At 42.3% G+C, this 13297-nt stretch overlaps 1 pseudogene; it reads right to left on the bottom strand.

The window, feature by feature from the left end:
- Positions 1-258: 258 nt before the first annotated feature.
- On the bottom strand, positions 259-1329 carry LOC114683958 (annotated as a pseudogene).
- Positions 1330-13297: the final 11968 nt, after the last annotated feature.

Below are 13297 nucleotides of genomic sequence, written 5' to 3'. Positions count from 1 at the left end.
TCACTGTTATAATAACTTTAATTTATCTTGCATTTTACAGAAGTCTATGAACGATTTTAAAAAGCACCTCCTTACCTCATCACGTTTCTCTGACAGTTGTTAAAGTAGGCAACGAGTATGTCAACAGCTTGAGTATCGGCATCTTGCAAGGATTTCAGATCAATCACTCGCCAAAGAACTTGGCGGCTTTTCTATCTTGTTTTTAATCAAATGGTACGTCCACTCTGATGGTAACCTGTTCGGCCAAATCTCCACCACACATTTTTGGAAAAATCGATGGTGATTAGCAAATTAGTTAGCTTTGGCACGGAGCTGTGCTCGCTTGCCAGTGACAGCCTGGAAGCCAGTTTTGATACTGGCAACAGAGCATCGAGAATGACAAGTTTTACACTGTAAGAAATAGAGTCGGGTGTCCTTCTGTAGGATCGTGTCCGGTGATCGGCATGTGTGACAAGTGACGTATTCCTTGATATATCTTCTCAAGACATTTTCTATCTGTTTCTGTTGGAATCTGCCTTTGATTACAAGTTGGTTATTACCATCTATAGAACCACTTGTACCCAATTCTGCCATTAAAAATGCAAGGAGATGTTTGGGTTGACGATGTAATAGTTTACAGATATCTGTAAAATTGACAAAAGAAGTTTTCTTGGTTCCTACTCGGACGACCTGTGGAGGTTTCATAACAAATTTCCTCTTCTCCCCAGCAACCATATCTGGATTCTTTTCTCTCATGATGTTGAACACTCGGTTCAGCAACTCCTCATATGTGTAGTCTCTTTCTGAGCTGCCCAAGCAGGCCCAGTCTGGTTACTGAATGAAATGCCATCGTCTTTTTTGCTGTCTTCATCTTCTAAAGCTTCGTCTTTTTCTAGTATTTCATCTTCATCTGGGAATTTGACATTCTTCTTTTTCTTCTTTTTATTGCCAAGCATAATATCCAGGTCATCCTCTGACTCAGCTGGCTCTTGAGCATCACTTTCAATCTTAAGATCCTTTGCACCTTCTTCAGCTTCATCGATATCAAATATCTTTTTTGTTTTTTTCTTCTTTTTCTTTTGATTAAAGAAGTTCAAGTCATCTAAGTCACCAGAAGCATCCTTTTTCCTACTGTCCTCTTCATCAGCTTCCACATCTTTGTCTTCAGCTGGTTCTGGCTCCACTTCTTTTGTTTCTGAAGGCTGGGTTTCTTCTCTCTGGGCATCACCTTCTTCATCTAACATAAAAGGCTTCTTCTTCTTCTTTTTCTTTTTGCTCATAGTAGGATCAAAAATCATCTCATCCCCGGACATGGCTGTGGTTCGAGCGGGTTCGGCACGGATGGAAAGTCAGACCGGTCAGCTTCAGACCATGGAGTCAGCTCAGCGCCTACCGAAACCTCTCCCAGCACCGTGCTAGGCTCTTGCATCAGCGAAAGGCGACTTTTTTTTTTTTTTTTTTTTTTTTTTTTCAATCATTGAACCATCGCCTTAGCCTTATTCTGACAAGTGCTTCTAGTCCCAGGACCGGCGAGACGAGACAGAGATAGACAGAACCCTGGGCCTCACGGGCCAGACAGCCTAGCTTCTACTTGAGTTCCCGATCAATGGGAGATTTTAACAGACAGCAATGAAGTGGCTGGTGCTTGAGGAGCAACAGCCGAAGTGGACGTCTGTGTGTATGTGTGCATGTGTGTAAGAGAAACTGCACACACAACCACATGCACCAATGACTTAGAGGAGAGGCTCACGAAGAGTGAGGATCAAAAGTATTAAAAAATTTACTTTGTTTATGGTTTTCATTTGCAATCTAACATGCTTAGTAGTAAAGATGTAAGATTTGGAATTCAAAATGGAGATTGGAAAGGCAGCAGGATCCCTGAAGGTCTCAGAAGTACCAAGTGTCCGGCGTTCTGGAGGAGCCAAATGTCTTTATCTCATCTTCTCCTACCAGAACTACTCAACCTTTTATCTTCCTGGGATCTCCAAGGGACAGGTGAATCTGTGTCTGTGTGTTGGGAAACAGTAAGCCTCATTCTCCCTTGGCTCAGGTACATGACTTCCCTCGCTTTAGAGAAAGAGTAGCTCCCTCAGCAGCCTGTCTGTCAGACTCTCAAAGAGAGTTGGGACGGTGACAACTGTGTAATGTGGTAGGAGCTGGTGGGATGCCCAGTTGCTCAGGTAGAGAAAGAAACCCTTCTTGCCCTCTCGTCCTCTCTCCTGATTTAGACTTCAGAACCCTACCGCCTGGTACATGTTCTGGGCTTCATCTTAAGATGGAGCAGAATGTTCTAAATCTGACCTGACTGTGGTCTATTTGACTGTTTAGCATAAAGTTAACAGTCTAGAAAAATATATGAAGAAGGAGGGGATGGAGATGAGGGATGGTTTATGTAAACCTGCCACGCTGTGTAAACTGGTTTAATTGGTATTTTGTTGCCCAATACCTAAGAAATAGGAGTGCTTGTTGGAAATAAGAAGCATGGAACACATTTTTAATCAGGAATTCCTTCAAGGTTGCACAGCAATACAAGGGTGGTAGAAGGTCCAGACAACAGTTTTGGGTATCTGAAGATCAGAGGAAAGAGGACAGTTCATAACAGAAAAAGTAGTAAAAAGTGGGAAAAAAATAAGAGGGAAGGAATAGAGAAGCTTGAGATGCCAGATGGACAGTGACCCTGGAGAGCAGCTCCAATTGCTTCCCCCAGGCTCCTTCCCACTGCAGGGACTTGATCTATGTACATGATTTTCTTGTCTTTCTTCTGATGCTGGGGCACTCTCATGGCTTGGCTGAGCCATGGACTGTATACATGTCTTTTGCCTTTTAGTCTCTCTCACACAGCACCTGGAGCAAAATGAATGACTCATAAACAGTCTTTCTTCAGGATGTCACCAGAGAAGGATGAAGGATCAGGCTTCACAGTAGACAATAGTGTGAAGCATCAAAACTATCCCTTCTGGAGAAACTACTGCTCCTCTTATCAGGGAAGCTTTCCCAATAACAGTTGTGTGTGTGTGTGTGTGTGTGTGTGTGTGTGTGTGTGTGTGTGTGAGAGAGAGAGAGAGAGAGAGAGAGAGAGAGAGAGAGAGAGAGAGAGAGAGAGAATTTGATAGAGGACAAATTTACCTTCTGTGTTCCTCTGTGATCCCTCGGATGCCTCGGATGTTCCTTTGGCCTTATCCTTGTCTTCCAACTCTACTTCAACTCTACTTGTTTATGAGACAGGTTCTCATGAAGCCAGGCTAGTCTTGATTTTGTTATGAAGCCAAGGATAACCCTGTACTCCTCACCTGTTTGGCTCTACCTCCTAAGTGCTAAGACCATAGGTATGTTCTACCACACTCAGTTTATATGATGATAGGGACTGAACCCAGGGGCAGCCAAGTATTCTTAACTAAGCTATGTGCCAACCATGTTGCTGGCTTCTTGAACTCTGTGTACAAAATAATGACCGCAGGAAAGAAAAAGGCAACTATTGGCTACAGAAGCACATGCTGTCAACGGATAGGCACTAGGCTAGGGATGTGTGGAGCCAGGTGCTTTCTATACACTCAAGTTTAATATGCTACATGCTATCAATTTGAACCTGATGGAGAAGGCAGCCTCGTTCAGTGGGATAAGGGTTTAAAAGTGTCACTACCTGACACATAGTGACCATGAAGCTTGATACTCAGGGCTCTGAAGCATCAGGTCTAGATAAAAGAAAGAACAGTAGGCACTAACTCTCAACCTGATCTTTATATGAGACATTCTCTTCAGCCACCAAGAAGTTTATGGTGCAGCAAACTTTCCTGGTGGTAGGGCCAACAGACTGGAGGGCACCAAGTGGAGCTTTATGAGAGCCATGGAGAAAACCGGTGTTGGAATTCTTTGCCTGCCTGCCACCTCCCCTTTTTGTTTAGCTTAGCTAGCTCTGAAGTCTGCCGTAGAAAGGGCCTTGATTATCAAATGTAATATTCACATACGAGTTCTCCATTCAGCCTCACATGGGGAAACATAGAGGGCTGCAGTGTTCCTTAATAAATTACCTCTTCATGTAGCAATTAACCCCCTTCTGTGAAGGCTCAGTGTTTCCTTGGTCCCATGCCAGCGCTAACAGCTATGGCTTAGCATTCTTTTTAATGGGCTGCATTTACTGCTGAGAGCAGGGAAACATAAAATATTAACACTTAAGCATCTTTTACACTTCTTTGAAAGTTAGATTACGTTGAAAATATAACTGACTTTTCATTCTTAAACCTGGTATTTACTTAGAACTCCACTGGACCTATGAACATGCTTCAGTAAGTGCTTTCTGCTGATTTATTAACTGCCACGAAGTCCTGATGGAAACCCCTGGCCACAAAATATTTAATATGTTTTATTCGTGCTTATGAAAGTCTTGTTTATCAGTTCAATGACTTCTCCACAGTTTGGAGAAGAGAAATGATTTAGAATATAGTATGATGAGCGACTCACATTTCCAATTCTGGGATATGTGTGCAGGACAGATGGGTACAGCAGTTACACGTATGCCTCCCTGCCAGACCTAGTCAGTATTTTCTATCCTGAAGGTTTTATATATTTTGTTGCTTGTGTGTGTCTCTGTGTACATGTACACACTCATGTGCATGCATGTGAGCACACTTGTGTGTGGAGGGCTATCCACCTATGCATGTGGCGGCCAGAGAGGGGTGTGTCGTGTTCTTTTCTGTTATTCTCCACCCATGATTGTGAGACAGGTTCTTGCCCTGAAGCTGGGGCTTTTATTTTGCCCACTAGACTGGAAGCCAGCAAGCCCCAGCCAGCCTCCTCTTTCTGCCTCCACTCTGCTTCGAGCTGGCTTGCAGACATGTGCTGGATGCCTGGCTTGTGACATGGGTGCTGGACTCTAAAGCTTTGTTCCCAGGATTGCTCAGCAAGTGCTCTCAGCTGAGGACTGTGAGCTGTCTATTTAGCCCCAAGTTGCCTGTTTTAAAAACTGCCTTTTGATATGAAAATTGAGTAAGACTAGTCATAGAGGAATGTTTACCACCTGTATATACTTATTGTTTTCTCTATATATACTACATCTATGTTTTTCTTAGCACCCTAAAGTTTCCAGAGCAAAATGTTAACATATTAGCTCTTAAATACTAGGGTGGGCAAACCATGAATGAAGTTCACACTGTTTTGTAAATAAATCTTTCCTGGGACACGACTGTGCACATTCATTTCTGTACCACCTGTGACTGTTTTCACATGACAAAGCCGAGGTTGAGTCATTCTGATTGAAACTTAGTGACATTAAGGCTGAAAAAGTCCCTGCCTGGGTTTGGCCAGACATGCTCTCCCATCTAGACCCAGGTAGGCGATCAGCATAAGCACTGTTACTATCACACTAATCACAGAAACAAACACTCAGGCTGAGCATGGATGGCTGTGTTGATGCATGCATCCAGTTGAAGGACAGTTTCCAATGTGCATTTGAATGTTCTGTGTCACATTACGTTGCTTGTTTATAAGATAATTCTATGTGGAGATCAGAGGGTTCTATGATCTTCTTTAAGCCATAGAAATATCAATTTATTCAATGTCTAAAAATATGATTTTGGGTGTCTTATAGAACATGCTTCCCGTGAGAACCAACTCTCAATGGCTATTAGCATCTGTTAGACACTGGAAGAAAAGGCGTAGGCTTGGGCACGTCTCTTGAATTTCTCAAGCCTTATTTTCTTCCTGTATGGAAGCAATAGCAGCTCCGTCCTCAGACCTCTTGTGTGAGAAGTATATATTTTTAAAGGTCCATCATTTGGACTGGGGAATGGCTCTGGCAGTGAATTACTTGCTCTACAAACACGAGAACCTGAATTTACTTTCCGTAATCTATGGGGATAAAGGTCAGGCAGAGTGACTTGCACTTGCAATCTTAGCTCCAGTGAGTCCGAGATTTCTAGATCACAGTGGCTGGCCAGCCTGGCTTACTTGGCTGGTGAGAGACCCTGTCTCAAAAAACAAAAGATGGACAGCATCTAAAGAGCAACAGTTTGAGGTTGTCTTTGGCCTTCACATGCACTTACAAATACTTGAATGCATGTGTGCCTGTACACACATGTATCCACAAATACATGAGCACACACATACATACTTACAAAATGTCTATCATATGCTTAGGGATTATGGCCAGAGAACATGCCATATACCTCATAAATAATTCACGTTTTTCATGATGACTACAACACACAGAAAAATAATTGTAATATCAGAGTTGCTGTAATCCTTTACTTTGTATGTTCCATGCAGCTATTAATCTTACCCCTAAGTAAGTGGCCTTGGCTGCTTCTTTGACTTGTAATGAAGTTCAGCAGTTTGTTCTGAGCCATAATGATAGGATGTGAGGCAAAGCAGAACTCCAGCTTATTTATGTTTCTTAATTAGTCTCCCTCATTGAGTCTCTCCGTCTCCAAGCACAATTAAAATGTTATGTGTTTCTTTAACACGCCAAAGAGTTCTCAGTCACCAGCCACACCAGAACCTCAAACTGATGAAATGATTAAGAGAGAGGAAAATAAACCCTTAAGGTTCTCAATGGTGGTGTGTAAATATGAGACATCAAGAACACCCACATTCGTGTGAGATTGAGCAGCATCGGCACATCAGACCTCATTCCAAACATGCTCCATGGCTTCCACACCATTCTTATTCACCCAGAACCTTGGGTGTTTATACCACATTGGACAGTTTTTCTCTATTATGTATGTAACCATAGTATCTGAAGCTTTGTTGTTAGGGAGCCAGTCATGGGAGGACTCTTTGTAGCCTATAAAACAGCCACCTATTTCTTTACTTTAGCAAACATTTTCCCCAGGGAAAAATGCTTTCCCCTACTGAAGACGGCACACGTTGGTTGTTCTCTTTCATTGCATATCAATGTGAGTTACATTCCAATTTTCTCCATACTTCTCAAGAGACCCAGATATGAGCTATGCACACTCGACTTTACATATGCCCCAGACAGACCTGTGTAAGAGGCACTTTTACTAAAGTTGTGCAAATGAAGGTTGCTCATTTTCTTCCCATAAGAACTTGTCTTTGAATAAAAGCTCTTTCTACGAATGCTACTGGCAGCTTGCTGGAGCGCTTGAGCTCCACTCCCAGAATGCCCTCTGTTGTGAACCTTATCCCTCTCCTTCCGATTTGTAGGTCAGAACCCTCTCCACAATGCTACAGTATTTTTGCAAGTGGAGCCTCTGGATTTGGTGAAATCTGAGAGTGGGGCCCTCATGAGGAAGTTAATCTCCACAGAAAAGAAGAGGGAGCAGACATTCCCCCCCCATCATTTGAAGATATAACATTTGTCCATCTATAAACCAGAAAATGGAGTTTGGTCAGGAACCAAGCTGTCTGGTACTTTGATCTTGAACCTCCTAGTCTCAAGAACCATGGCAAACATGTTGCTATTGTTTAAGGTACAAATTTTGTTATAGAAGCCAGAGCTGACCGATACCGTCTTTCTGAATGTTCACCGTGGGTAATTGCTGTTTTGTCACTCCCCTGCACCCATCTCTTCTCTCTTTTCCTAGTTTCACTTTAAAAACTGCCAAAATTATTACATCCTTTTGTACCTTTCCTTTCAGCTGGGTGTAACCACATGGCAGAGCTCAGGACAGTCACATCAGAGGAGTCTGCCAGGGTTCTGAGAAAGCTTTCTGTTTCCTGATAGAAGGAACAGGTGCTTCTGGCTCCTGTCCTGGTGTGAACATGACCCTGTCACTCGATACTCCAGTGACCATCATGTACCTTTGAGACAGCCCTCCTTCCTGCTAGGGTGGTGAATGGACAGGGTGATGTCACTGAGCTTTTGACCCCACTGCCGTGGCTGAACCCCATCTTTTTTATCAGACTGTGAACCCTTAATCTACTTGAGTCATTGGAGTTATAGTTGATGGTGCTAACTTCAATAGTTAATGCCATCCTAATTTGTAAGAAGATAGTGTTTCTTTTGAGATATGTGTTGCAATATGACCAAAACACACACTGTAACAGAACCATTATGTGTAAAAGTGAACAGTGTTTCAAAGCAAGGATTTAATTCTGGGTTTCAGCCTCACTCTCTGCTAGACAAGTTGCTTCTCCTGCCTAAGATCACTGTGCTTGTAAGTTGAACAGGGGTATGTAATAAAAAGGCAACAAAAAATAAGAGAGAAATCCAAGCCCATATAGACAGTGCTTGATTGGCACATGCAAAATGTTCAATAAACATTATCTTTGTGACTCATAATTTTATAGTATAAAATCATGATAAAAACTTGATTCAGATGGGGCTTGGTGGCATATAGCAACAATCCTAGCTTTCAAGAGGCTGAGGCAGGAGGATCAGAAGTTTGAAGCCAGCCTAGACTAACTGTCAAGACCGTGTAAAAAGAAAAAACAACAAATGAAATCCCCCGCCCCCAACAACAGACCAAACAAACTTGATTCATGGAAGCAATTATGCTTTATTATTGAGGTTTATCTTTGTAATTCATAGTAACAGTTCAGACTTTGGGTTATATTTCCCTGCTTTGATTTGACATTAATAAATTCAGCCCTATTCATCATGTCTTTCAAATGGAACAGGAAAGCTTATTACACAGTGTCAGAAGATATTCTTTTGTTGTCCATCATATTCATAATACTTCTCAAGTAACCCCAATCTCACAATCCAATTATTTCAACACTAAAAGTTCACTAGAATGAGATTCATTAAAATTTATAGTTTAGTTACCAAAGTAGACTTTACTTGTCCCATCCATCCACTGCTCTATTTCTACTCAATGCTCAATTTTTACCCATGCAGTTTTAGAATGAGACAAAAAGAGAACTCCATGAGCTCTCCCAACCCAGTGTTAGGAGAGCTACCTTCCGCCTGAAGATTGTCACCAACACAATCAAGTGAAAGGAAAAGGGTGATCATGAAAAGAGTGAAAATAAAACCCACACCCCACTTGGAGGAAGAGCCTGGGGACCAGTCACAACAGTCAGAGACAAAACCTTGGTGACTCTGTCCCTTTCAGTACTCCCTGGCATTCTGACTAATGGAACGTTCTGGAAGGAGGCGTAAGTCAGTAAGTCCACTAAGGAGCACTGGAGTTGTTTTATGCTATGGCTGGTTTAATCTCTTCATGTGAACTGGCCATTGTTTTACAGGGTGGAGACAGGGAACGAAGATTCTGAAGTTCAGGATGGACTGCTGTGGTGGCAGCTGAGAGCCTAGTGTTGTATGCCACCAAGTGACAGGGCTCTCCGTCCCCTCTGACCAGGGCCAATCCCACACCACTCTCCAGCCTCACTGGATCATCTTGGTTTGGGTTTGTGGGAAGGAACTTGTTTTTGTTGCCCGGATCTCGGAGTAAATCAATGGTATTGGCTGTTGCTATAGATGTAATCCTTAAGAGACAGACAAATCTCTGCCTTCCAGGGAGGTTCACATAAGTCATCTCTAACGTTTCCCTCACTACACAGAGGTAACTGAACAGCACATGGAATTAATTATCTCAGGCAGATGAAAAATCACAGTGTCCCTGTTAAGGAGTAAAAATATATAAAACACTTGAAGAAGATCAGCAATAGCAGAGCTCACCGGCTCCGTCCTTTTGTGCTGATTGTGGTCATTCAGATCATTTCTGTCAGTAAGGAAAGCCACTCAGAGCCTTCTCTCCCGTGTGGGAAGGTTTCTTGAGGATAGACCTCTAGAGACTTCAACATCCTCCAACCATAACGCATCCTACCACCTTGTGCTCAGGGTGCTGTTCAAAGGTTTTATAAAGAAAATGTCCATGTTGCCTGAATGACCCTTATTTTTCCATCAGGTTACTATTATTATTTTATTATTATTATTATTATTTATTTTTGTTTTTTTTCGAGACAGGGTTTCTTTGTGTAGCTTTGTGCCTTTCCTGGAACTCACTTGGTAGACCAGGCTGGCCTCGAACTCACAGAGGTCTGCCTGCCTCTGCCTCCCAAGTGCTGGGATTAAAGGCCTGCGCCACCACCGCCCGGCTAGGGTTATTATTTTATTTCAAATCCTACATCTAGGTCTTTCTTCAAACTTATATGTGATATAAATACCAACTCACTTTTCTTTATCTCCCCAATGGCAGTGACAGGATATTTAGAATAATAATATAAGTCTGAGGTTGAATGGGTTCCAAAGGAGAGTGCTCTGTGGGCATTTGGTGTGGAGAATGTCATGCACGTTAAACTGTCCCTGACACCGTGTTCTTACATAGCAAAGCTTGATTCATTGTCCTGAGAGCTTTGTGTTTGGATCAGACATGAACCCCGTGTGTGACTCAGTTGCCTCTGTGCCAGGCCAGCCCTAGCTTTCAAGCCTTGTCTCTAGCTGAACTTGACAGCTGAGGTCCAGACAGTTTGCTTCTTATTCTTCCTCCAGCACCCCTTGAGCTCTCCCTTTGTGCTCTCTTGTTTCATCTCTTCCCTTGTTATGGACACCTTGTCATTGGCTTCTATGTTTGACATAATTTTAGTAGATCGGCAATTTCTAGAAGGGCCTGTTGTGGTCACTTCTGATATTTCCGTCTTTCAGACTCCCACAGTCATGCTATCAGTAGGCCTTACTCTTTACTTACTGCTCTTTATTAGTCTATTGCAAACCTACCTAAACTAATTCAATACATGTGTCTTGACCACCCTCTTTTCTATGTGTCAGTGACTGTCCTAGGAACAATGAATGACATCCTGAAGAAGACAGACATGAGCCATGAATTCATGAATCCTCAGGGGCTCTCTTCTATGAATTTGTCAACACCTCAAATATGACATTCACCCTTCACTTTTATATTTAAAAGATAGTCCTTTGGACATGATAAATAATTAGTAAGTTGTATGAAGCAGAAAATCAGTTTAGTCTTGTAAGAATCAAGCCAATATCATGTTATATACCCTTTATCATGCTGAAAGAAAAGTAACATATATGTCTTTCTATATACAATAGTTCTAGTCTCTGGAGGGCTTGGCTCTAAATGGGACATGTATACTACACACTCTCCCCTCAAAGTTCAGGAATCATCATGGGAGAGGGGCAGAAAGATTATAAGAGGCAAAGTTGGTGGACATGTGCAGCAAAAGATTATTTGCTGGGCATGATAGAGCCATGGCACACAAGTACTCACAGCTGCTATGACTGCATGCATAAGACTTGCTCAAAATCAAGCCAGTCAAAGCCTCAGCAAGTTCATGATGTCACTTCTAGAGCTGATGAGCTATTGATGATTGATGGCTTCTGGGGGAGGGAGAGTCTGTTTTCCTCAGGGATGTGGCCCTGAAAGGCTATACAGTTTCTAGTATATGCTCCTACAACCACCCACGAACATGCAGGTAGCACTAATGGACTCCATGGGTTTAAGAGAAGAGCACGTGAGTTGGGAAGGAATAATAGCGGAGGGGTAGGGAGAGAATTGAGGGGAGAGGATGGGGTGGAAAGAGGGGAGAGGGTGGGGGTGGGTCTGGTCAAAACACATTCTATAAAATTCTTAAGCAATAAAAGTGGAATTTTAAAACTTAAAAAAGTCACTATAAAAAAAGAAATAAATCACATGTTGATAGTAGACCTACCCTAAGAATAAGTCGTCTGTGTATTGTAAAGTACTTGTCAAGAAGGAAAAAGAGATTCATGTCTTTAAATTCTATCTCTTGCTGTTCTACCTTAACTGGAAAGAGTTAGGACCACAGGGTGCTGCAAGTGTGCAGTTTAGAAGGCAAAGGCTTGAAGTTATAGAGTCTCGTGATATCCGAGGTCTCTGGCATTCTTTAGGGTATATACATAATTTCAAAACTATTATGTCTGTGTAGATCTTTCATGAAGAAGAAAGGAAAATGTTTGTATCTGATATTTTGGTCGTAATGATTTTTTTTAAAAAAGACGAAACCTAAGATGCCTTTTAACAAAAAAGAAAGGACACTGTGGCAAGTGGCTCCAAATTGAGCAGTGTTAGGACAGAGTAGGGCAATCTAGGCTCATTTGCATATAAAAAAGAAAAAAAAAACTAGTGGAAGTCCAGATAACACACAAAGGCAAACTTGCAGACCAACAAAGTGAGGCCAATCACAGTCTAGCAAACGACAAGTATCTTAGTCAGAAGTGGATGACCAAAATAATTGGGGTAGAAGACTTAGGACTCAGGAATGACAGGGTAGCACCAAACACATATCTTCTATTTAAAAAGCCTGCCATGTGTTGGGAAATACTTTCAGTTTCTGGTATTTATTAAGACTTTGAAGGGCAAATATTTTGTCAGGTGGTATGAAGCAGAGGTTGGATTAGAAAAAAAAAGAAGTAATATGTATGGTAGACTGTAGAAAACCTTTATGATATGCTTCCATGGCAATGTAAGAGAAAAATTAAAGTTAACAGGCAATTCAGGCTTCTAGTCGTGACTGATTAACTAGTGTGAGAAGAACTTGCCTGTGGTAAAAGTGTATCTGAGCCTGATGTATGAAGCAAATTTCTTCCGATTTTGGACAAGAGCCAGCACCAGACTGCATTCCTGTGAGAAAGAAAGTCAGTAAGGTGTGCTGTGATGTCTTGAATTTTCAGTCTGGAGGCATATTCTGGGACCCCAACACTTTCAGGGACAGTCATTTTGAACCCACAAGACAGAGGACAGAGCTGCAGAGACTGCAGGAGCTAGAATCGGCAGGGCTGAGAACTGGAGAAAGCAGAGACGGAAAGCCGCAAATCCCCTTTCACTGCCTCACAGTCTGTGGAATCTAGATGCACTCCGTGAAGCTGGAAGAGAATGACCGCAGAAGGAAGGTGTGCCCGGGGTCTAGAGGCTGCGCAGTTGTCCAGGCACGCATGACACGGAGAAGTGATTGAATCGGCACACCCACTAAACACCAGCAGCACTGAGAGAAAGCCTCAGCAAAGATGAGCCTCTTGGGCACTGCCAAACCAGTGAAGTGAGGCTTGACCTCATCAAGCTTCCTACTAAGATTCAAATGAATGAAGCTAGTCCACCAGCAACTGAACTGTTGCTGGGACAATGATGACAATAACTGCTGTTATTTACAGGATGGCATCGAGATCAAGGAAGGAGATGACTAAGAGCCATTACTGCTTTTTGTAGAGATCTATGTTGGGTGGCTCATAGTTGCCTGGAAATCCAGCTTCAGAAGATCTGGTGCCTTCTGGTGGCCTCTGTGGGTACCCCTATATACACAGTCACACACTCACAGACACATAACTAAAAATAAAATACATCTTTATAAAAATCAAGGAAGTGATGTAATTAAATCATGCAAAGTATTTTTGATATGAAAAGAAGCAGAAAACTCACCGATAATCAGGAGGCAAAAG

The sequence above is a fragment of the Peromyscus leucopus genome, chromosome 15, assembly GCF_004664715.2.
Source record: "Peromyscus leucopus breed LL Stock chromosome 15, UCI_PerLeu_2.1, whole genome shotgun sequence".
Lineage (NCBI taxonomy): Eukaryota > Metazoa > Chordata > Mammalia > Rodentia > Cricetidae > Peromyscus > Peromyscus leucopus.
This window is presented reverse-complemented; position numbering and strand designations above follow the sequence as displayed.